At 45.5% G+C, this 27,040-nt stretch overlaps 1 protein-coding gene across 1 annotated transcript in view; it reads right to left on the minus strand.

The window, feature by feature from the left end:
• Positions 1–27,040, minus strand: part of LOC311229314 (glutamate decarboxylase 1) — a 102,784-nt gene that overhangs the window by 60,942 nt on the left and 14,802 nt on the right. The window lies entirely within an intron of this gene.

The raw sequence follows: 27,040 nt of genomic DNA on the forward strand, positions 1-27,040 counted from the left end.
TAACATGTGAGCTACATTTACATTTATATTTAGTCATTTAGCTGACGCTTTTATCCAAAGCGACTTACAAGTTCTGTACGACAAGCCATCAGGAAGGGCACAACTCTATCAGCTGAGCAACAATGTTCATCAAAGTGTTGAGTGCTACAGTGTAGGTTAGTTTATTAGGACAAGTGCATGACAGTACGGTTAGTTAGGGTTAGATATTTAATTTTTTATTTTTTTAATTCAGATAATGATTGAAGAAGTGCGTCTTTAGTCGACGGCGAAAGATTGGACGTGGTTCGGCTGTCCTAACTGGGGTGGGTAGTTCATTCCACCATTGTGGGGCAAGGACTGAGAATAGGCGACTTCTCTTTGATGACCCTCCTGGAGCTTGGATAGGAGTAGGTCTGAGGCGGCCAGAAGATGCAGAGCGTAGGGGTCTTGAGGGTGTGTAGTTAGAGACCATTGACCGGAGGTAGGCGGGAGCGGTTCCCTTTGCCGCACGGTATGCTAGGTCGAGGGCCTTGAAGCGGATTCGTGCAGCAATGGGGAGCCAGTGCAGGTCCCTAAGAAGTGGGGTGACATGGGCCGACTTCGGTAGGTTTGAGATCAGGCGGGCCGCTGCGTTCTGAATGAGTTGAAGAGGCTTAGTGGCAGTGGCCAGGAGGCCAGCGAGCAGTGCGTTGCAGTAGTCGAGGCGGGAGATGACTGTTGATTGGACGAGGAGTTGGGTGGCTTCTTTTGTCAGGAAGGGGCGGATCCTTCTGACGTTGCTCAGGAGGAATCGGCAGGTTCTGGTCGTCGCTGCGATGTGAGCAGAGAAGTTCAACTGGTCGTCGAGGACAACACCAAGGTTCTTGGAGGTCGGGGACGCAGTCACAGCTGCATTCTCGACTGTGATTGAAAGGTCGGTTAGGGGGGAGGATTTGGCCGGCAGGTAGAGCAATTCTGTTTTGCTTAGGTTCAGTTTGAGGTGGTTGGTCGTCATCCAGGCGGATATGTCGGACAGACAGGCCGAGATCCGCTCAGAGACGTGGATATCTGAGGGAGGGAAGGAGAGGAAGAGTTGAGTATCGTCGGCATAACAATGGTAGGAGAAGCCATGAGACGTGATAATGTTACCCAGTGATTTAGTGTAGAGGGAGAAGAGAAGGGGTCCTAAAACCGAGCCCTGGGGGACACCGGTCCGCAGGGGGCGGGTGGCCGACAGGGTCCCTCTCCATGACACTTGGTAGTGCTTTATAGATGCTAGTTAGGACACAAAGATAATACCTCTGGATTAACATGTGAGCTAGTGCTTTATAGATGCTATAGGAAGGACAAGAAGACCAAGTAATACCTCAGGATTAACATGTGAGCTATTGCTTTATAGATGCTATAGGAAGGACAAGAAGACCAAGTAATACCTCAGGATTAACAGGAAGGAGTTACAGTTGTTGAATGTGTGGACAAGACGCTGCTTCTTGGCCAACTGTGTGACGGAGGAAACAATCGAGCTAACGAGCCAACCAAGCAACTAACTAACTAACTAACTAACTAACTAACTAACTAACTAACTAACTAACTAACTAACTAACTAACTAACTAACTAACTAACTAACTATAACTAACTAACTAACTAACTAACTAACTAACTAACTAACCAAACAACTAACCAACTAACTAACTAACTAACTAACTAACCAAACAACTAACCAACTAACTAACTAACCAAACAATTAACTAACCAAACAAACAACTAACCAACTAACTAACCAAACAACTAACCAACCAACTAACCAAACAACTAACCAACTAACTAACCAACCAACTAACTAACCAAACAACTAACCAAACAACTAACCAACTAACTAACTAACCAACCAAACAACTAACTAACCAACTAACCAAACAAACAACTAACGAACCAACTAACTAACCAAACAAATAACAAACCAACTAGCTAACTAACTAATCAAACAACTAACCAACTAACTAACCAAACAACTAACCAACTAACTAACTAACCAACTAACCAACTAACTAACCAACCAACTAACTAACCAAACAACTAACCAAACAACTAACCAACTAACTAACTAACCAACCAAACAACGAACTAACCAACTAACCAAACAAACAACTAAACAACTAAATAACTAACCAAACAACTAACCAACTAACTAACTAACCAAACAACTAACTAACCAAACAACTAACCAACTAACTAACAAACTAACCAAACAACTAACCAACTAACAAACAAATTAACCAAACAATTAACTAACCAAACAAACAACTAACCAACTAACTAACTAACTAACTAACTAACTAACTAACTAACTAACTAACTAACTAACTAACTAACTAACTAACTAACTAACTAACTAACTAACTAACTAACTAACTAACTAAATAACAAACCAACCAACTAACCAACCAACTAACTAACTAACGGACTAACGCACTAACTAACTACCTAACTACCTAACGACCTAATAACTAACTAACCAAACAACCAACCAACCAACCATCCAACTAACCAACTAACCAATTAACCAACCACCTAACAAACCAAATAACTAACCAACTAACTAACTAACTAACTAACTAACTAACTAACTAACTAACTAACTAACTAACTAACTAACTAACTAACTAACTAACTAATTAACTAACTAAATAACTAATTAACTAATTAACTAACTAACCAACCAACCAACTAACTTACCAAACAATTAACTAACCAAACAAACAACTAACCAACTAACTAACTAACTAACTAACTAAATAACTAACCAAACAACTAACCAACCAACTAACTTACCAAACAATTAACCCCAACCAACCGACCAACCGACTGACTGACCGACCAACCGAGAGAATGCAGTAATTAATAACTATGTAGTGTCATCATGGACTTCTTTCCTCTCACAAATGTGTGGTTTTCTTTGGTCAATGGCATGATTCTGCATAATGCAGTATTATACAATCTGAACTTTACATTCTGCTTCATTTCTCCTGATTTATTTTGGTAAAAAAATCCCTATTGTTACAAAGGATCAGATTAAACCGAATATATATATTTATTGATTGATATATATTGCATAGTATTTGTATATCGTTTGATATCCCTTGTATATTCCTTGTACATATACACGGAATATCCCTTTAGCCTAGTACAGACCATAATATTTCATTCTCCTATTGGACAGCGGTCCACAGGCGCCAGGGCCATGCCTCCAGAGTCAGGTTCAAGGCCACCGTCAAGACATGTCTGTACATGCCCGGCCTTGCCCAGGAATACAAGACAGAAATGAGGTTGGCACTAGATTGTTCGCCGTGCATATAAATATGGCGCAGGTGAATACAGAAGTAGAGTTACCCAATAAGTTGAAGCCTCACCCACGATACTCCGTGCGGTGAAGTATGGCCTGTTTGGCCCCAAATAGAGCATTGAGACCGCGTGCGAATTGATAACTGAATTGTCAGAGTTTGGCGCTATACCGTCGAGTGCGACATATTTCTATTAAGTCAGTAATAGTCTATTTGTGTATAGTGTATCGTGCGGCTAAAGTTCTACAGTGACCAGCATCACCAACGCTTCCTCGTACCAGCTAGAGTGCTTATCCAGGCTGGGCTGCTTTCATGGCGCTTTCACCCGAGGAGACCTAGACGAGAACCGTGTGGACATGTACACTGGATTAATCTACCCGACGACTACATAGCCCTTTGCGGCTGGATTATATTTGTTTTGGTCCTGTGATTTATGGAGCGGAGAATCGCCGACGCCTACACGTGTGGGATTTACCCTGTGAGGAGCCACGTCGAGTCTGCGCCTCAGAGAGCCTGAGGCCGGCTAGCTTTCTTCACTGTGGAGCTACAGTCTACGGAGAACAGCTGTATTCGTCTGTGGATCAAGAGACTATTGCACCGTCTCCTGTACTTGGAGTCTCCTTAGTCATCGTTGACCAGACTCTCTACTACCGACAGATCCTCTACCCCTGCTGGCTTACAACCGGGGGGACCCTTCCAGTATCTCCCGCTATATATTACTAGTGTACCATAGATATAATTCCCTAAGATTCAGGTTGTATAATTACCTCCTGCGTAACCAGAGAATGGACATTCATTATTGATTTGCCTACGCACATTCCTTTGCCTTATAAGCGCATCCAAAGTAAAATAGAGAAGTATATTATGTACCTTTTGCTGCAATAAATACTTAATTACCACTTTGTGTGGAACCGATTCATTGTGGGAAGTGTTCATCATATTTATATATCATGTACTGTATGGCCAGTAATTAAAGTACATAAAGCGGTAGTGGTTTAATGATACCATACTTATCAATACAGTCAGGGAATTGTACCCCTCAGTTACAATTGGTCCTTCGAGCCGGAGAGTAACTAGTGTAATATTAATATAGTGGTATTAATATTGACATGGCCAATGATGAACACTCCACAAAACGGTTCTCCTAAAGTAGATCGCCCGCAGCGTAGACGGCAGACACCTCAGTACTTAGAGGATTACGTTGCCAATATACTACCTAGCTTTCTACAGACGGTAAACGCGGAAAAAGTAGATAGTAAAATTATGTCCGACCCTATCGACCAGGCTACCCCGCCAATAGAGGCCCTAGTGGGTTCTAACGTAACTGACCAAGCTCACGGTAGGGACCAGGAGGGACCCGACATGACTTTACCCCCCGCCAAGACCGAAGAAGTAGTCCCCGGAGAGCTCCAGGATAAAGACAGCCCTCCAGGGATGGAACTCTACCCGCTACAAGAAGAGGAGAGCACCCCGGAGATGGATCTCCAGGACTCGCCACAGGAGAACAGATCTCCAACGAGTACTGCCAGGAGCGGATCACCTCAACCAGCGTCTTCCCCCAGCGAGGCGGACAAGATGCTGGCACAGGCATTCCTCGCCAGCCTAGCAGCCTCAACAGAGCGCGATCGACTCCAAGCACAGACGCTTAGTGAGCGCGAACATTCTTCCATGGAAAGAGAACGCCTTCAGGCGCAGCAACGGAGCGACGAAGATCGTATACGTCTAGAGATTAGACGCCTTCAGACGGAAGAGAATATGGTAAGGGACCGGGCCGAAGCCCAGCGCGCCGCCGCCGAAGCCCAGCGCGCCGCTGCTGGTGCCCAAAGAGAAGCAGAGCGCGACCTCGCTCTCACCAAGCGCGAAGCCGAGCGTGACCGATTACAAGCGCAGATAATGGAGCAGCTGATCACCAGGGCAACACCCCCTCCCTCCGCACGGGGTTCCAGGGCCTCGTCAAGACAAGGGTCAAGGGCACCCTCCCCTACCCGATCAAGCGACCCTGAGCCCGACCACCAGAGAGAGCCTATACCCCCCTCCGAACCCCTTCCCCGACCGGTCCAAGTGAGACCCAGCTACAAGGAAGAAACGGTCTACACCGCGGAGAGGCTAAATAGACGACTACAGGATCTAGAGGACCTGCCAGAGGAAGAAGAAGAGGGAGAGGAGGAGAGTCAAGCCCGACAGCAGCACAGTACTCCACAGGACCAGGAGGTCCAGTACAGCCCAGGCTCTACCCCCGCGGCTCTGCGCTACAGACCCCCGACTCAATTCACGGGTGAGCTTGACGCACGACCAGCCCCGAGGAACAGCACCTGGATACGCAGGCCATGGTACCCAGCAGGTACCAGCCCACCAAGAGGCGTAAGAGGAGACTCGCCTAGGAGGCCTCTCCTCCAACGCTCACCGATGTGCCAGCCATCCATGGCATCATACATTGGCACACCGACGTTTCCGGACTTCACCCACGAGAACAGAGCACAGTACACGGAGCTACGAATGTGCTTAGAGACAATGATGTCCGATGTAGCTGATGAACCGTACAAGTATGCTATCCTACTGAAGCACCTCAAGGTGCCCCGAGCGCACAATATAGCGCTGGCCTATGCCACCTCTACTACCCCATACACAGCGGCTCTAGCAGCACTCGACCAAAGATATGGACGCATATGGGACTACGTAATACAAGAGATAAGGCATATTGACCGCCTACCCCCAGCCACAGACAATCGCTCACTAGATGACCTGTCTATCAAGGTACAATCCCTGGTAGGGATGCTGGGGGTGCAAAGAGAAAAGGGTATGCACGAACTGTACGCGAACTCTAATGTCGAGAGGATTTTAGAGAAGCTTCCGCCCGCCCGACAAGAGCGCTTCAGGCGGCAAAGAGACCACCGTGATCCTAACGGTCCCGAGCCATCCCTCCTAGACCTAGCCGACTTCCTGGCGAGAGAAGTCAACAGCCTACGGTTGGATACGTTCATGCGGAGCACCCCAAGCTCCAGAGAGGGACCTAGGAGAGCAAACGATGGCCGCAGATTGGTGACCGTCATGCACCAATCAGAATCAGTACCGAGCAGCAAGAACCACAGTACCCCCTCGATGAAAGAGAAGTGGAAGATGGTGTGCCCGTACTGCGAAAAGGAACACTGGTTGTCACAATGTGACACGTTCAAGAAGATGACCGCCGACGAGATGAGTCAATGGATAAAGTCCAACCGACGCTGTTACCGATGTGCGCGCAGTCACATGGCAGCCGATTGCCGCTTAAAGAAGAGGTGTAGTCGGTGTGACGGAGCCCACCTAGATGTCCTACACGACAGTAACAGAAGAAAGCCTGCACCCTCAAGCAGCACAAAGGCAAGTGTTATGTACATTGACCCCGCCAGCAGCGGGGGCGCCCGGGTGCTCTTAAAGGTGGTCCGCGTAACACTGAGTTACCAAGACAAGGTCATGGACACTTACGCCGTCCTTGACGACGGGTCAGAGAAGACCCTTCTCCTCGCGTCCGCTGCGGCCCAGCTGGGGCTGCGGGGGAGCGAAAACCAGATGACGATTCGGACAATAAGAAGAGATCTAAAGACGATAAAGGGCGAGAATGTCTCCTTCACTATCGCAGCAAGCGGGCAGCCAGAGAGACGGTATAGGATTACTAACGCTTTCACCAGCCAAGAAATAGGCCTGTCGCAGTACACCTACCCCATCGCCAAGCTGATGGATAAATATGTGCACCTGCGTCAACTACCTATACCGCTCATAGACGGTGCCACCCCGACCCTGCTGATAGGCTCCGACCATGCAGACCTCATCGTCCCGATTGACCGGGTCCACACAGGGCCCAGAGGCTGTCCTGCAGCAGTCGAGACCCGCCTAGGATGGACATTACAAGGCCCCCTCGCTAAGTCTCTTAACCGAACAGCAGCCACTAACTGCCTCCACTCCAGAGTGACAGAAGAAGACACCACCCTCCTACAGCATGTCGAGAGGCTATGGACACTAGAGACAATGCCCTTTAAGAACGAAAAGAAAGACATTCGTTCCAAGGAAGACATTTACGCTATAGCCCTCCTCGAGCAGGGGACAAAGAGAGTCAAAGTCAACGGAGTGATGAGATACGCAACTCCACTCCTGAGGCGAGAGGGTATGCCTACCTTCCACGCCCCAAAAGAAGCGACGGAGCGGTATCTATTGAACACAGAGCGGCGCCTAGCCAGAGACCCCGCTCAAGAGACGGTGTACCGCGCTGAGATTAACAAGCTAATCACAGCGGGACACATAAAGAAAATTGACATTAAAGAGGCCGATCAGACGACCGAATCATGGTACGTGCCGCACCACAAAGTCCACCACAACGGCAAGGATCGTATTGTGTTCAACTGCAGCTACCAGATCGGATCACAAAATCTGAATAAAGAGCTCTTGCCCGGCCCAACACTCGGCCCCTCTCTACTAGGCGTGTTACTACGTTTCCGCCAAGACAAGGTGGCCATCAGCGGCGACATCAAAGGGATGTTCCTGCAGGTGAGACTAGTGGAGGAGGACAAGCCCCTGCTGCGGTTCCTATGGAGAGAGAGGATCGGGGATGAGCAACCAGCCATCTATCAATGGGAAGTCCTCCCTTTCGGAACCACATGCAGCCCATGCTGTGCTACGTTTGCACTGCAAAAACACGTCGCAGAGGACCCAGCAGCTGATGAAGAGGTCCGACAAAGTGTAGGAAATAGTTTCTACGTGGACAACTGTCTGCAAAGCGTCTCGACGCCAGAAGAAGCCGAGGCCCTTCTACTCAAGCTCCGCGCCTCCCTGATCAAAGGCGGCTTTGATCTCAGGCAGTGGGCCAGCAGCGACCCGCAAGTATTGCGCAGCCTCTCCCCCGAGGACAAGGCAGCAAGCAGCGAGACCTGGATGGCGACCATCCCAGGAGAAGCCCAAGAAATGACATTAGGACTAGTCTGGCGCTTCAAAACAGACTCGCTCCATTATAAACACACACCCCTGACCAAGGAGCAGGGAAGGTTGACTGCACTACCGACCACCAGACGGAGTGTATACAGAACACTCGCCAGACAATATGACCCGTTGGGATGTATTCTACCTTACACCACCAGGGCAAAGATGATTGTAAGAGCGTTATGGGACAAGGACCAGGGCTGGGACGACCCCATACCCGAACACCTTGCATCCACATGGAGAGAGTGGGAGACGGAACTCAGCTCACTCCCAGGTGTCAACATACGCCGCAGCTACTTCCCACCCACAGTGAGGCCGGAGACGTGCCAGATGGACCTGCACGTCTTCAGCGACGCCTCCGAAGTAGCCTACGGTTCGGTGGCCTACTTGCGTGCCCGAGAGGAGGGAGGAGAAATACATACTGCTTTCATCCTGGCTCGCTCAAGAATAGCCCCACGAAAGCAACAATCTATCCCACGTCTAGAGCTCTGCGCAGCCCTAGCAGGAGCGCAACTCGCCACGTTAATCCAACGTGAACTCACCATTCCGGTGCAAAGAACAATCTTGTGGTCAGACTCCACGACAGTACTCACATGGATCCGGTCTGATTCGTGCAGATACAAGGTCTTCGTGGGAGTCAGAGTCACAGAGATTCAAGATTTAACAGAAGTAGCAAGCTGGAGGTATGTGGACACAAAACACAACCCAGCTGACGTCATCACCCGGGGAATGTCCCTGGATGACCTCACCCGTCACAACCTATACAGTGACGGGCCAGAGTTCCTCAAGCTCCCGGAAGAAGAGTGGCCTACACCCACCCCACGGGAAGCGAGTAAAGAGGAGGCCGAAAACAAGAAATCTATGTTCTGTGGATTGAACACACTCGGCTCCACAGACCCCGACATAGACGATTGCCTCACCCTAGAGAGTGCGCAGCTAAAGACATTCCTGTGGCACCACCCAGAGGTTCAGCTCACTACTGACATTACAGCAGCTGACTACGAAGAAGCAGAACTTCTTCTACTACAACGAGCCCAGAGAGACTCGTTCCCCGATGAGCTAGACTGTCTACAGGGAGCAAAGCCCGTCCCATCAGACAGCAGACTGCTCCACCTAGCCCCCGAGAGCGACGCCCATGGTCTCATCAGAGTGGGTGGTCGTCTGCGGAGAGCTCCAGACTTACCGGATGACGTCAAGTACCCGATAGTCTTAAACAGCCGACACAAGGTCACAGAGCTGATCATAAAGAAATACGACGAGGATGTGCATCACGCCGGGGCAGAGAGAGTCTTCGCGGAGATCAGACGTCGTTATTGGATACTGCAAGGGAGAGAAGCAGTGCGGCGCTTCCAGCGAACCTGTCTAGACTGTCGTAAGTGGCGAGCGCAGCCCAGTATACCCCGGATGGCTGACCTACCTCCCTGTCGCCTCCGACTCGGCGACAAGCCTTTTCACTCCACCGGTATGGACTGTTTCGGCCCGCTGTATATAAAGAAAGGAAGAGGAACCGAGAAGCGGTGGGGTATTGTATTCAAATGCATGACCACCCGAGCGATGCATATAGAACTCCTTCCAACCATGAGCACAGACTCATTCCTTATGGCCTTCCGAAGATTCACATCGCGGAAAGGCAAACCGTCTATATTATTGTCTGATCACGGGACAAACTTCAAAGGCGGAGAAAGAGAGCTGAGAGAGAGCTTCCAAGCTATGGGCCCAGAATTTAAGACCCACCTCGCTCCATCCCAGATTGACTTCCAGTTTAATCCCCCGAACGCACCTCACTTCGGTGGAACTTGGGAACGAGAAGTACGTTCAATAAAGACAGCCCTGTACGCCGTGCTTGGGGCCCAGACCGTAGCGGAAGAAGTCTTAATGACAGTCCTCACGGAGATCGAGGGAGTATTGAACTCAAAGCCCCTCGGTTACGTCTCAAGTGATGTAGCAGATGTCGACCCAGTCACCCCCAACACACTCTTGATGGGGCGGCTGGACCCCGCGCTACCACAGACAATGTATGTGGTACCTCTCATGTCACGTATGTCACTTGCCCTGATAGCCCTATATAAAACTGTTCCTTGCATACTGTTTATTTACATGGGGTAGAATAATCTGCCCTCTACTTGCCCCTCTGGTAAAATGCATGTGCACATTTGAGCTGTAAATTATTTTATCCGTGATATATATTTAGGACTGTGGGTTGTGATCACTTTTACGAAAACAAATTAATAAGTTGGCAGAAAGTCTTTTCTCAACACTCCGCCAACTAAGACGTTCATGCATTTGAAGAACACTAGTCCTATATATGAACAACCAAGAACCCATTAAAACTAGGGATGCTCTATATTGGCTTTTTTACCGATACCGATATACCGATATTGTCCAACTCTTAATTTCCGATACCGATATCAACCGATATCAACCGATACCGATATATGCAGGGCCCCCCCCCCCCCCCCCCAAAATGGAATAATTTCAGGTAATTAACATTACATATCTCTTGTTGTGGAATTAACACAACATTATGCATACTTTTGACAATAAATAAAATCAGAATTTGTTCTTACTTGCTTGCCTGGGTAAATAAAGGTTATAGAAATGTACAAAAAAAAATTAAAAATCTTTTGAAAACCGATACCGATATTTTCCGATGTCACCTTTTAATGCCGATATCGGCCGATAATATCGGACATCCCTAATTAAAATGCCTAAAAGCAAGCCTCGCTCTGGAAGCAGTGCGCCCCATAAATAGGCTCATCTATCTCCCTCTGCGCCGGTGTTCTCGTAACTAATTACACAACTAAACCGTCGCTTCGTGCAATGCAAGTCAACGCCTCAGCAGAGCGACGCGCCTGTCGACACTGTGGTGCACGTAGTCGAGTCGCTAAATCTCGACTTCCGAGTTTGCTCTGGCTTTCGGTGTTTTAAAACCGTTTTTGAGAGACCTGCCTTTTTATGTGACATATTGTACTTGTTTTCTATTGTGTGCTTTTATTCAATTTTTATGTTTTTATGTTTTTTTATCTTATGTTGTGGACTTGTACAGCACTTTGGTCAACTTTGTTGTTTTTAAATGTGCTTTATAAATAAAGTGGATTGGATTGGATTGGATTGGATTGGAGTCTCGAGTCCCCAGTGTTCGAGTCGAGTCCGAGTCGAGTCCCCATTGCCCCACACTGTAAGAAGAAAAGCTGCAAGAAAACGGTAAATGTCTGGCATCAATGCTTGCCAAATACTTACTGTCAAATACATTTACAGATTACAACCTTTATTTAATGGTTAATATTTTGATAAAAGGTAATTTACTGTATTTTTATGGCATTTACACTTAAACTAGAAAAACAAAAGTAATCTGTAAAATAATACAGTGAATTTCCCATGAAAAAACGTTTTTATTTATTTTTTTTATTATCTTTTCCCCCCTTCTTTTTCCGTTTTTCTCCCATCCCAATGTTAGTCGTTATGCCAATTCCCAATCCCCTTCCTGGTCGTTGCGCACTATACCCCCTACCGTCAGTCTGGGAGGGCGGAGACTATCACATGCTTCCTCCGACACATGTGTAGCCAGCCCACCGCTTCTTTTCACCTGGCAGCGCGGACTCTTACTGGGAGAGTGTAACGTGTGGAAGGTCACACTACGTCCCCCAGGCCTTTCCCTCGCTGTGCAGGCACCCCGACCGAACTGTAGGAGTCGCTGTTTACAACGACCAGGACCCACCTTCACCGGCTTCCCACCCGCTGACACTGCCAATTGTGTTAGTATGGTCGGTCGACCAAGCCGGAGGCACCACAGCCGGATTCAATCCCACCGTCTCTGTGGTGGTAGACAGGCGCTTAGTCCGCTGCACTACCCGGCCGCCCTAAACATAAATTCTTTACAGTGTAGGCCTAGACCGAGTCCGAGTCCAAGTCATCAAGATTGAGTCCACTCCACTCTGGCGGTCAAAGAGCGGACATACAAATAAATAAAGGTCTACATTAAACATAAATGACACAGCGGTCACTGTTTCAAAGGGAGTTTATTCACTTTGTGACACAAAACCAAAACAAATGCACCATAGCCATCGATATCTTATGCCAAATGATTAGGGCCTATTACAAAATAATTTCAAATAAATAACTGTATTTATCAATTAACAAGTCCCGAGTCCTCGTCTGTACCTTCCGAGACCTAATGCAGTCAGGGCTCGAGTCCAAGTCGAGTCACGAGTCCTGAAAGATCCTGGACTTGAGTACTACAACACTGGTGGTGAGAGGGTTAAAGAGTAAAGGTGTATTCCGTGGAACGCAGGTGGGATGAATTTGGTAATGAGTAACAGTTTATACCTATTTATACCTCAATTTATACCTACTGCGTTCACGGTCTACAACTGCCCTACACTGTAATCATAATAATCATAACTACCTACCTCAAACTATAGTCTATACCCATTATAACTCTGTATGATTGCATGTACAATAGTGCTGTATATACCGTATATATATACATTTATATATTTAGATTTACCGTATATATTACTGTATATATATCCAGATCTGTCTGAATATACCTGCATATAATCCTTCTATATACCTACTTATAATACAATAATACTTATATATATATATATATATATATATATATATATATATATATATATATATATATATATATATATATCCACATTTGTCTACACATCTGCATATAATAGTTTTTACATATCTGTAGATACTATATCTATATTTGACATATCCCTTACCTACTCTTACTAGTTACGCTGCTGGCCAGTATGACTTACTACCATAGTGTCTTTATACCTGTATCACTGTACATATTAATACTGCAACAACTCTATACATCTGATTAGCACTATTACTCAGTAGTACTAATTTATATATTTTATACCCAGTTTAATCACATGTACATTGTATATTACTGTTGCACTTTACTGTCACATTTGCACTCTGGTTGGATGCCAAACTTATTTCCGTTGCACTGTACTTGTGCGATGTATGATGCCGACAATACATTTTAATCTAACAATCTAACCATCTAACTAACAGAAGCCACCGTAGTTCGCCGTTGTTCCAGATTCGTCTAGGCCCGGCCTCTCTGTGGCTGCTCACTGAAACCTGATGTTCTACGTCGTCACCTCCTCGGTCTATCAGTGTCAATCAATAACTGCCAGGGGTAATTAGGATTGATGGGGTAATTATTAATACATGGGAATAACGAATATGTAAGCAAACCCCTCTAAACCTCGGTTTGGAACAGCTGGCCATGTGATGCGGTAATTGCGTGTTTTTTTCTTTTCTTCCTGCAATACCTCCGAGAAGGTGGCCTGAAAATGTAACTTAACCCCTTTGTCGTGTCTGCAGTGAAAGGGTTAACCTTCTGTATTGTCACAGTGAAAGGGTTCACCATTTGGTAGTGTGGCAGTGAAAGGGTTAACCTTCTGTATTTTCGCAGTGAAAGGGTTAACCATTTGGTAGTGCGGTAGTGAAAGGGTTAAAGCTGCTATAGATACATTTTTATGTCATAATTTAAAATTAAAATAATAATAATAATAATAATAATAATAATAATAATAATAATAATAATAATAATAATAATAATAATAATAATAATAATAATAATAATAATAATAATAATAATAATAATAATAATAATAATAATAATAATAATAATAATAATAATAATAATAATAATAATAATAATAATAATAATAATAATATATCCAAATAGAATTTTAGAATGGTGTGGAATAAAAGTATTGCTTTTCCTCCCCCAAAAAAGTGAATGAATGAATTTATTTTGGCAGGTCCACATAAATGGAGAATGTAGTTGTTTACATCTATCCCCTTCCTACTTCCCATTTCCCCGGAATGCACCTGATTGGATAAATTACATGCTGCTCTAGTGTGCCATCTAGTGGCTGAATGTTATCTAAATGGTAAATGGATAATGGCTGCATTTATATAGCAGCTTTTATCCAAAGCGCTTTACAATTTGTTACTCACATTTTTACCCATTCACACACTGACGGCGGCGGCAACCATGCAAGGAGTCAACCTGCTCATCGGGAACAATTAGGGGTTAAGTGTTTCTTGCTCAAAGGACACTTTGACACACTGCCTGGGAGGAGCTGGAATCGAACCGGGAACCTCTGGATTACCATATGACTGCTCTACCTCCTGAGCCACTGTCAGCCGTTGCTAGCTATAGTGCCAAATTTTAAATGGCCTTTTTGTTGTTTTTATTTTATTTTAAATACTACTTATTTACAAACGGAATTCGACTCTGATATGTTGAGCTCCGAGCCTTGACATTTAGTCTTTATCCTATTTTCATACTAGCGCTCGTTTCCCTATGCTTTTTATTTTGTTGTTGTTCTATTTCAATCTTTCAAAAATGTTCTTATGATGTACCCCAGTTGCTATTGCATGTACATATTTGTATTTTATTACATGTATATGTACATACATACCAACTATGTTGCCTGTTTTATTCTCCACCCATCGAATCGATCATCCATAGCAACACTACTATCACCGACATCCAAGAAGGGGGATCCCCCCCTTGAACGGCCCTTCTAAGGTTTCTCTCCTCCAAATTGCCTGTGGTGCTTTTTTTGGTGAGTTTTTCCTTACCTTCGCTGGGGTATGTCTGGGAGTGTTTATATTTATTTTGGATTTCATGGTGGGGTTTTTTTCGTTCTTGATTTATTGTGATGTTTCTTCTTGACTTGTTTTAAAGAAGGCTTGTCCGGCCCCATGGGGACATTAACGTGTGATTTCGGGCTTTACAAATAGATTTGATTTGATTATGACCAGCCCTGTCGCCGTACCGCACGGCCTCTCTGCACTTACTGTACTTACTTACTTTATTTGTGTATTTGGACGGGACAGATGCAAAATTTATGAACACAGTGAACATGAAGCAGATACAGTCACCCTGGAACACGATAAGAGTGTCAAAATTGCCAGATTTAGCACGAGGCTAATTTCCAAATGTACAAATAAGTAGCAGCAATACACTAGAAAATACATAGCAACGATGCACAAAAATACTAGAGGCTAGAGACATATCACATGTGGTCACATGATTGGTTGGTCTTCAGCCATTGTTTGAGTTGCCCTCTAAAAGTAGCAAGGGTGGGGCTTTCCCTTAGGGAAACATGGAGACTGTTGATTTTTATTTCATTTATTTAAAATCTTTTGGACTTTTTGTTTTGTTCTTGATTTATTGTGATGTTTCTTCTTGACTTGGTTAAAGAAGACGTGTCCGGCCCCATGGGGACATTAACGTGTGTTGTCAGGCCTTACAAATACATTTTATTTTATTTTATTTTATTTGACGTTTTGGCCAAACGTGATCAGTCTACGTTGGACCTCTGGTGTCTGACCTGGTGCCAAGTCCAATGGTTATTTTTTTAATATATGAATTCCTGTACAGGAGGGTGGAGCTAGTCCGTGTAAAGCATAGATAAAACAAGCACTTTTTAACCCTTTCACTGCCACACTACCAAACGGTTAACCCTTTCACTGCGACAATACAGAAGGTTGAGCCTTTCACTGTCACACGACAAAGGGTTAACCCTTTCACTACCGCACTACAGAAGGTTAACCCTTTACTATCACACTACAGACGGTTAACCCTTTCACTGCCACACGACAAAGGGTTAACCCTTTCACAACCACACTACAGAAGGTTAACCCTTTCACTACCACACTACAGACGGTTAACGTGTAGGTTATTCCTGCGCCCCGGGACGCCATTCAGCAGTGGTGGAAAGTAACTAAGTATTTTTACTCAAGCACTGTACTTAAGTACAATTTTGAACTACTTTACGTGAGTATTTTCATTTTAGGGAACTTACTCCACTACATTGCAAAGGACATATTGTACTTTTTACTCCTACATTTACACTACATTTTACACTACATTTATCTGAACCCATCAGTTACTCGTTACTTTGAAGGAAAAGATTTTGTGTAGAAAACATGGAAAAAGGTTATGAATATGAATATATATGCTTTCACAACTTCAAGAGGACGTGATCAGAGCAGCATAACTGGACCACATGCCACTTTAACATAACCTTTAGAGGCCAATGGATGGAGGATTGAATGTTCCAAAGCACTGGAATACACAAACGGCATACTTTTACGTTCAACAGCAAATACTTCTCTACTTTTACTTAAGTAGAATTTGAATGGAGGACTCTTACTTTCTACCCATTTATCTGGGTATTTCCACTTGTACTTAAGTAAAGGAACTGTGTACTTCTTCCACCGCCGCCGTTCGGTGAATACTTGCAAATACTCTCGAAGCTAGAAATCAGCGGAGAGAGAGAGAGAGAGAACCCTTTGTGACGTTACCGGGACAGAGAGGTCCTGGCGGCGTGAATACTTTCGGCAACCCACTTGTCCTTCCGCATTGCTCTGATTGGCCGATGTCCTTCCGCATTGCTCCGATTGGCCGAGCGCGCGCATGAGCCGCGACGGGCTCCTCAGCCAGGCAGGAATACTAAACTCCGCTTAAGCTCCAGGAGAGAGGAGAGAGGCTGAAAACCCGCAGTTCTTGCCCGACTGATGGGAGCCGAATCCCGGATCCGATTTTTCTGATGAATACCCCCAAAACATGGAGGTCCCGAACGCAATTTATACGCCGTAACGAATCATTAAAAAAATATACCGTTAACTGGAATATGTTGTTTCTTTACACATATGTTGGATTATGTAATATAATATATTATGTAATAAGGCGTAACACAACAGTGAACACATAGTTAAGTACGACTGACAGATGCATTGCACTATGTGTTCACTGTTGTGTTACGCCTTCTCGGCACAAGCCCCATAATAAGACCGGCTCTGGCTTCGTCCAGTGGACACCAGAGCTCAGCGATGCCGCTTCACGGCAGCATATTCTCCCCGCTGGCGATCGGAGCACGGAGGGTCGTGGACCCGTGCCGCAGCCGCGAAGCCGGCAAAGCCGGCGAATACGGTGATGCGATTTTTTATTTGTTTGTCATGACAAACCAATTACATAATCCAACATATGTGTAAAGGCACAACATATTCCAGTTAAGGGTATATATTTTTAATGATTCGTTATGGCGTAATCAATACTTCCATTTGTATAAATTGCCTTAAGCGGAGCCTGGCTGAGGAGCTGGCTGAGGAGCCCGTCGCGGCTCATGCGCATGCGCACGCTCGGCCAATCAGAGCAATGCGGAAGGACAAGTGGGCTGCCGAAAGTATTCACGCGTCCGGGGGGGGGCGCCGCAGACAGTGAGCGGGACTCGGACTTTATGGGCCCATAAAGTGTTTAAGATCTTACACCCAAATGAGGTTTAATTTCGGTCCGGACGGCGCCCCGGAGCATAAATCTCGAGGACTCAACGTTTTATGGCTCCGTGAAATGATTTTCCCAGTCATTGCCTATGCAGCAAAGCCCAGATTCTACGTCCAGGTCACAGAGATTTGAGGCTTTTCTCTCCGATTCCTGGCAGCCGGGTGCGAGCGGGTGAACGGTCACAAGTATTTTTTTTTAACTTACATTTTTATTTGCATTTTTGATTTACAAACATCTCAGACAATACAATTAAACAGACAGAAACAATAAAGAAAAAATTATAACATCAAAAAGAATAGTGATGCACCGATGTGAAAATGGTGGCCGATACCGATAACCGACATTAATATTGCTGTTCTGGCCGACACCGACATCCACCGATGTCGACATCTCTGCACAGAAAACACTTTTTTATGATAATCAAACAAAGAGCTACTTTCCAAAACGCATACTTTTTTTCCTTTTGTAACTTATTTTCAGAAATTACTGATATTTTGAAACAATTTAAGGCCAAAACTTGTAAAAATAAAAAATAATATTAAATTTTAATAAAAAAATAAATAAAAAATTATATCGGCCCATATCGGCCCTATCTTGATATCGGGCCGATACCGATGTGTAAAAAAAACGGCCATATCGGCCGATATTATGTCAAAAAAGAAAACAAAAATAAAAGAAAGGGGGTGACATGGGTTCATCGGTCAATTCTATCTTTACCTTGTTTATTTACATTTCAATTTATTTTATAGTTTCCTTGTTCCCTTTTCATTCTTTTTTTAAACAATATGTTTATAGGTATTTTTTTTTTTTTTGTTTAACAGCATCAGTTCAACAGTTCAACAACCATACAAAAGGAAATGCTGCCAACTGCCCCCCCCCCCCCCTCCCCGAGTTACAGAAAAATAGATGCATATTAACCCCCCCCCCCCCCCCCTGAAAGAAATATATAAAAAAAAAAAAAAAAAAAACTCGGCCAGACCCCCCCTCCCCTCCCCCAGACTAGGACCTCGACAAATTCAGTTTTTTCTTTTTTTACACATTTTGAGAGTTTTGTAAACCCAGTTACACCCGTCTAACAGGTGCCCATACTTCTACACCAAACAAATACATTTCTACCATTACATCTTTTCTCTTCAAAGAGCAACTAATAACATTTACAGTATCATTCATTGCAATATATACCCTTCAGAAAGACAAAAGGGAGCTTCAATAATAGCCTATATCATCAACCTACTATGTAATCTGTTCTAAGTATTGCCTAAACCCAGCCCAGCATTTATCAAAGAGACGTGGTTTTTTCTTAAGATTGAACATTATTTTCTCTGATGCCATGTACGAAGAGATTTCACTAAGCCACATAGACATGGGGGGGGATTCAGCACTTTTCCACAGCATGGCAATACACTTGTTCCCTGCAATCATGGCCAATTTAATGATCCGCACCTTGCCTCTCTTATCTGGAGAAATGTCAGACATGTCTCCTAATAATGCTAATTTAGGTGTACATGGGATCTCAAGACCTGTGACCTCTTCGAGAGTCTCCCAAATTGAGCCCCAGTAAGGTCTCAGTTTGTTACATTCCCAGAACATGTGGAGCAGGCTACCTGTTTCCGTTGAGCACCTAGGGCAAAGGTCAGAGATAGCCTCATTCATCCTGTGAAGTCTTTCCGGCGTAAAATAGGTTCTATGGAGAATGTTAAATTGCATAAGTTTATGTCGAGTGTTATATGAAAAAGATAGTGCAGACTCACATAGTGATTCCCATTCATCTTCATCAAAGGTACAGTCCAGGTCCCGCTCCCATTTGTTCTTGGCATTTAGGGGTATAATTTCTGTACTGGTCAGGATTCTATCATATGTTAATGATAGGATGCCTCTAGTGTGAATAACTCCTTTTAGAATATCATCTATGAGGAGGGGTTTTGGAAGAGTGGAGTTTCCTCCCTGACCTGTACCTATGAAGTGTCTGACCTGTAGGTATTTAAAGAAATTAGTAGTTGGAAGGTGGAAGGCGGCACTTAACTGTTCAAAGGACATAAGTATGTTATTATCAAATAGGTCCCCAAAAGTTTTACTTCCCTGAGTGTACCACTTCTTGGTGATGCCATCTCTAAGTGATTCTGGCAAAGCTGGATTGTTGTGGAAGGGAGTCTTCCTGTGAAATGCAATAAAGCTACCAAGATGTGTCTGAATCTCAAACCATGTTCTTGCTGTGTGTTTAATAAATGGGTTATCTGAACAATTCTTCAGTCCATCGTATGGCATTGTTCTATTTGTCTCCAGGCAGGGGAATTAATCGACTCATTCTGCCAAATCCACAGAGCCCTTGTCTGTGCAGCCCAGTAATAGCGTTGGAAGTCCGGGAGTTTCAGTCCACCACACTGGGGGGAATTATATAGGGTTTTAATTTTAATTCTAGGGACCTTCCTTCTCCATATGAATGCAGATATTATCCTTTGTAATTTCTTGAAGAAGTTCTTATGTATAGATATAGGGAGGGTTTGAAAAATATAGAGAAATTTAGGTAGGATGTTCATCTTAATGCAGTTCACACGTCCGATTAGCGAGAGAGGCAGCTGCATCCATCTATCTAGGTCCTTCTCCACCTTTTTAAGTAGTGGGTCATGATTTAGTAAGAAAATTGTATCTATTTGGTTCGGGATTTTTAGACCCAAATATGTTACAAATTGTGAGTTCCACTGGAAGGGGAAATTGGACCTTGGCATTTTTTCGGCTAGTGAGTTAAGTGGCATGGCCACGCTTTTTTGTGCATTAATCTTGTAGCCTGAGATTACATTATACTTTGACAGTGTTTCCATAAGGGCAGGCATGGATGAGTCAAGATTGGTTAGAAACAGGACTATGTCGTCCGCGTATAAAGAGATGACATGGCTCTCAGGACCCACCTTGATCCCACTAATAGCTTTATGTGACCTTATTGCTATAGCCAGGGGTTCGATTACCAGCGCAAAAAGTGTCGGGGAAAGAGGGCAACCCTGCCTAGTACCGCGCCTTAGAGGGAAAGAAGGTGAAATCTCTGAGTTGGTCTGTATCCTGGCTGTAGGGTTAAGGTACAGCATATGGATCATTCTTAGCATATTTGGTCCAAAGTTAATTTTTTGTAGAACAGCGAAGAGAAAGTGCCACTCTACTCGGTCAAATGCCTTCTCCGCGTCCAACGAGATCGCTATGACTGGGTCTTCTATGGATTTGGCACAATGCGTCAAGTTAAGAAATCTTCTCACGTTGTCTATTAATGAGCGATTTTGTATGAAACCGGTCTGGTCCGTATTAATAAGTGAGGAGGTTACTCTCTCAAGTCGAGTGGCTATGATTTTAGTAAATATTTTATATTCGTTGGAAAGGATCGAAATTGGTCTGTACGACCCGCATAAGGTAGGGTCCTTCCCTGGTTTTGGCAGGACTATAATAAGAGCTTGCTCAAGGGTATCAGGTAGTTGGTCATTCTCAATAGAGTAGTTGAACATTTCTAGGAGAGGGTCTATCAATTTGCTAATAAATGCCTTGTAGAAGTCTATGGAGAAGCCGTCCGGCCCTGGAGATTTCTCTGGCGTCAGTTTTGATAAGGCATCTAGTATTTCTTGCTTAGTTATCGCCTCGTCAAGGACCCCCCTTGTGCCTTTTGTTATCATAGGTATGTCTAGGTTGTCCAAGAACTCACACATCTCCTGTCTCTTCTCCCCCTGCGAGGAGTAGAGAGACTTGTAGAAGTCTGAGAAGGCCTGATTTATGAGCAGTGGGTTCCGGGTCAACTCCCCTTTGTCGCTTACCCTAATGGCCGGTATACACCTAGCGGCATCCTCCCTTCTAATTTGCCACGCTAGTAGTTTCCCTGCCTTGTCACCCTGCTCATAGTAGCGATGTTTCAACCTTGACATAGCGTTTTCTACCTCTCGCGAGGTGATAGTGTTATATTCTGCCTTTTTTGCCGTTATCTGAACCAATAAGGTCCGTGATTGTAATAGGGAGTGTTGATTTTCAAGCGCTTTTATATCAGACTCTAGTGAGCGTAATTTGGTTTGATATTGTTTCTTTTTCCAGGAAGAGTAACTAATAATGTAGCCTCTTATGTAAGCTTTAAGGGTCTCCCAGACTATAGCTGGTGAGGCCGAGCCCCTATTACTCAATAAATACCAGTCCAACTGTTTGTTAATTAATTTGACAAAATCCTCATTGTTATTTAGAAAATTAGGAAACCTCCAGCGTTTGGAGTTTGTGTGAGAGTCGCTTAAGGCTATTTTAGTCAAAAGGGGGGCGTGGTCTGAGTGTGTCATGGCTAAGTATTCGCAGGACGAAACAAGATGGAGTTTTGCTGTATGTATAAAGAACGTATCAATCCTAGAGTAGCTGTTGTGCATGTGTGAGTAGAAAAATATTTGCCCTTGCCATTGTTTCCCCAGTTTACTGTGCTCTGCGTCATCCAAGTGAGACTCTTGCAGGAAGGCCACGTCTATTTGATGTCTTCTGATGAAGCTAAGCACTTTATGGCGTTTAACTTGCCGGTTAAGACCATTAATATTCCAACTCAGAAACGAGTATGTCATTCACCCATGTGGTTGGTATAGCTGGTTAGTAGGACACTGGGATACCTGAAAACATGGTATACAATACCTAGATGTGTAAACATTATAAACCAATTCACAAAAACAGTCCTGTCTGAACCCCTCCCTTTTCCCCCTTATTTCAAAAAGTAATTAGAGTATGAGGCTTATTGCCTGGTATGTGTCTTTATTTACCGCTCCTTTATGGTCGAGTGACGACCGCTGGATCACTTCAGCATAGCCGGGTGGTGCTTACTCAGATACGTCTCTGCCGACCCCGGAGAAGTAAAAGTACGTCTGCCCTCCGGTAGCTCCACGCTCAAGTTAGTGGGATGGAGCAGCTTGAAGGATACGTTGTTCTCGTGTAGCTTCTTCTTCAACGGCATGAAGGCTTTTCTCTTCTTGTAGAGGGCCGTGGACATATCCTTGAAGATCTTGATAGTAGAATTACCGTATGCCAGTGATTTCTTTTTCCACGCCGCGTCCAGGATTCTCGTCACATCGGTGAAACGGAGTAGCTGGATCACTATGGCTCGGGGGAGGCTGCCTTCTTCGGGACGGCGTTGGAGCGTACGGTGAGCCCGCTCTATCTCAATGGTTTGCCCGGTGTCCAGCTCCAGTATTTTGGGGAGCCATTCCTGTAGGAAATCGATAGAGCTTTTCCCCTCCACACCTTCTGGGAATCCCACCAGTCGCAGATTCTTTCTTCTCCCTCTGTTTTCCAATTCGTCCAGCTTTTCCCTCAGACCGCAGATCTCCTCCTCTGTGTCTTTCCTATGATCGCTAAGGTCTTGTTGTAGGTAGTCGAGGCTATCACCGAAGCTAGCTTGCACTCCCTCCATTTCCTTAACACGTTGCCCCAGTGCCTGGTTGTCACTGATAAGTCTTTCCACCGAGATGCTTAGAGAGTTCATCTTAAGTTCCATCATGGCTTGAATTCTGTCGAATACTTTCTCCAGTTCCCCAGTAAACCATATCGGCGGTGTTTCATCGTTAGCTTCGACGTTAGCTGCATTAGCTTCCCTTTTAGCCGGTGCGTTAGCTCCTTGCGGTCTCACGCTAGCACTATTGCTAACGCCGGGCGATGTCACCGTCTTCCTGCTCGGTTCGGTCCTTTTGGGTGGCATTTCTTTGTTGGTTATGTGCTTAATAAGCGTGGGTTGACATAAACTGAAGTTAGGCGGAGTATGTTCGATACATCAGGTTTTTCAGGATTTTTGTGTAGGAGCCCGTTCCACTATGTCCTTCCTCTACGCCGCCATCTTCCAAAAGCCACGGTCACAAGTATTGACTGAACTGGAACACAGGCACAGTGATGTGTGGGTTCTTAGAAATAAGGAAAGAAACGATGCGGCTGGGTGGTGTGTCGAGGTCTAAGCACTCGCCTACCACCGCAGAGACAGCGGGTTCGATTCCCGCTGTCAGCAGAACCTCCGGCTTGGTCAGTCGTCCCTACGAACACAACTCTCAGTGTTCATGGGTGGGAAGCCGGTGGGGTATGAGTCCTGGTCGTTGCAAACAGCGACTCCTACTGGTCGGTCGGGGCGCCTGTTCAGCAGGGAGGGGGTCTGGGGGGGGAGATAGCATGAACCTCTGCACGCGTTATGTTCCCCCAGTGAAACCCCTCAAGAAGTGGCTGGCGACCTCCACATGTATCAGAGGAGGCAGACAGACCCACATAAGGCAGCATGTGGTAGTCTACACCCTCCCCAGACCAACAGAGGGGGCACCCCACTCCACCTACAGGCCTAATGGAGAACACCAGGAGAACACCAGGATGTGAATGGAGGGTGAATGTGAGGTATATCGTGTAAATAAGTTTTGATTGATCGCAAGACTACACTGTAAAAAAATAATAATAATAAGTTACCAGAACTTACAAATATTGAGTTCAGTTACTGTGCATTATGGTTTTCAGTTTTCAATCCATAATAAGTTAACAGAAAAATAAGTACACAACCACATTATTTCAACCTAATAAAACGATGTTTATTGTCATTGTTTTAAGAACACAAGTTGACTTGGTAATACTCACATTTTGAGTAAAAACAATTGCTTTTAACATGTGCAATGTTCAATGAAATAGACAAATAAATAATAAAATGTGTTGATTAATCCCACTGGTCACAATGGTGACCGTAATAATGTTTTTGTTATAAGGCTCTGCAAATGTTACTGAATGTAATGTAGCAATGTATTTCCAGCTAAATTGAAATAATAAACAAATAAAGGGTCTCAATTAAATATGTGGTAGTAAAAAGAACCTGTGGGAGGATTTCAACAAGATAAATGCGACAACAGTGCAAAATATTTCACTATAATATTTCAAAAAAATTAAAATGCCCCCGCGTGCCTATGCAGGCACGCGTGCCTAGGGTTGCCTACCCCAATCTACACCCTCCCCAGACCAACAGAGGAGGCATGTGGTAGTTCTACACCCTCTCCAGACCAACAGAGGAGGCATGTGGTAGCCTACACCGTCCCCAGACCAACAGAGGAGGCATGTGGTAGTTCTACACCCTGCCCAGACCAACAGAGGAGGCATGTGGTAGTCTACACCCTCCCCAGACCAACAGAGGAGGCATGTGGTAGTTCTACACCCTCCCCAGACCAACAGAGGAGGCATGTGGTAGTTCTACACCGTCCCCAGACCAACAGAGGAGGCATGTGGTAGTTCTACACCCTCCACAGACCAACAGAGGAGGCATGTGGTAGTTCTACACCCTCCCCCGACCAACAGAGGAGGCATGTGGTAGTTCTACACCCTCCCCAGACCAACAGAGGAGGCCTGTGGTAGTTCTACACCCTCCCCAGACCAACAGAGGAGGCATGTGGTAGTTCTACACCCTCCCCAGACCAACAGAGGAGGCATGTGGTAGTTCTACACCGTCCCCAGACCAACAGAGGAGGCATGTGGTAGTTCTACACCCTCCACAGACCCACAGTAGGGTAGCGCAACGACCAGGAAGGGAATTGGCATAACGACTAAAATTGGGGGGAGGGGAGACTGACTGACATCCTCCTTTAACTGATAAACAATCGTCCCTTTTCACACGGAGAAAAAAAAGAGAAAGCACTATTGATCCCGATGCTGGTTGTTGACATTATGTGTAGAGGATCTCTGGGGAGGGGACCCCTCGCCGTTCCCCTGGTTATCTGTGGATCCGGGCGTTACATAAAGCAAAGACACCATGTAGACTCTGAATGTAAATCAATATGTAATTTGGCTGATGGCCGCCGGGGTTTGTGTACTATCTGGCCGTATACAGTCACGGTGCAGGTCACCACAATGGAGCTTCTATCCCCCGGGCCAGTGGCGGACTGGCCATCGGGACGTTCGGGACGAATCCCGATGGGCCGGAACCAAAGTGGGCTGGTCCACTTTTTTTGTGGGCCAGTGTGTGGGCCAGTGTGTGGGCCACTAATGTGGGCCGGTGTGTGGGCCAGTGTGTGGGCCAGTGTGTGGGCCAGTGTGTGGGCCAGTGTGTGAGTCGGTGTGTGGGCCACTAATGTGGGCCAGTGTGTGGGCCGGTGTGTGGGCCAGTATGTGGGACGGTGTGTGGGCCGGTGTGTGGGCCAGTATGTGGGCCAGTCTGTGGGCCGGTGTGTGGGCCAGTGTGTGAGTCGGTGTGTGGGCCACTAATGTGGGCCAGTGTGTGTGCCGGTGTGTGGGCCAGTATGTGGGCCAGTCTGTGGGCCGGTGTGTGGGCCAGTGTGTGAGTCGGTGTGTGGGCCACTAATGTGGGCCAGTGTGTGTGCCGGTGTGTGGGCCAGTATGTGGGTCGGTGTGTGGGCCGGTGTGTGGGCCAGTATGTGGGCCGGTGTGTGGGCCGGTGTGTGAGTCGGTGTGTGGGCCAGTGTGTGGGCCAGTGTGTGAGTCGGTGTGTGGGCCACTAATGTGGGCCAGTGTGTGGGCCGGTGTGTGGGCCGGTGTGTGAGTCGGTGTATGGGCCACTAATGTGGGCCAGTGTGTGTACCGGTGTGTGGGCCAGTGTGTGGGCCAGTGTGTGGGCCGGTGTGTGGGCCGGTGTAGTGTGTGGGCCGGTGTAGTGTGTGGGCCGGTGTAGTGTGTGGGCCAGTGTGTGGGCCGTATGTGGGCCGGTGTGTGGGCCATTATGTGGGCCGGTGTGTGGGCCAGTGTGTGGGCCGGCAATAAATCAATAAACAAGTTGCATAAACTAAATCAGATTAAAAATGATCACAGTTCTGGTTTGCCTTAAGATGCAGTTTAAGATGGGTCTTGAACATGGAGTATGTAGGGCACTCTCTAATCACAACTGGTAGGCTATTCCAGTAGTTACCACTTTTAACAGAGAACACAGTTTTTGCAATGGTAGTATACCGAAAAGGCACCTTACAGTCCCCTCTACTGATGGCCCTGGTGGTAATGCCAGTGTCTGCTTTCTGTTGGATGAACTCATTCAATGGGGGAGGGGCAAGTCCATGCAGAACCTTGTACATGAAGCAAGTATATTTGAAAACTTGGAAATTCTCGAAACTTAGCATGTTATGTTTTTCTAAAACATTACAGTGATGAAATGAAATTGGTTTCCTATCAAATACTTTTATGGCTTTTTTGTAGAGTAATTCTATTGGTGTAAGAGTAGTGACATATGAAAGAGACCAGTTGATAAAACAGTACTCGATGTGTGATAAAATCATTGAATGCAGAAACATCCTTGCAGCATTAACTGGCAGGCAGGGCCTGATCTGCCTGAAGTTTTCGATGTTAAACTTGACTGTGTTTGTCACTTTCTTCACATTACTTTTTGAAGGTCAATGTAGAGTCCAATGTGACCCCAAGATACTTGAATTAATGTACAATGTCCAGCTCCGCCTCTCCCAGAAACACATTAGAGTGAGTGACCTCTACTGGTGACTTTGTGAACAT

Source organism: Notolepis coatsorum, assembly GCF_963971535.1.
Source record: "Notolepis coatsorum genome assembly, chromosome: 5".
Classification (NCBI taxonomy): Eukaryota; Metazoa; Chordata; class Actinopteri; order Aulopiformes; family Paralepididae; genus Notolepis; species Notolepis coatsorum.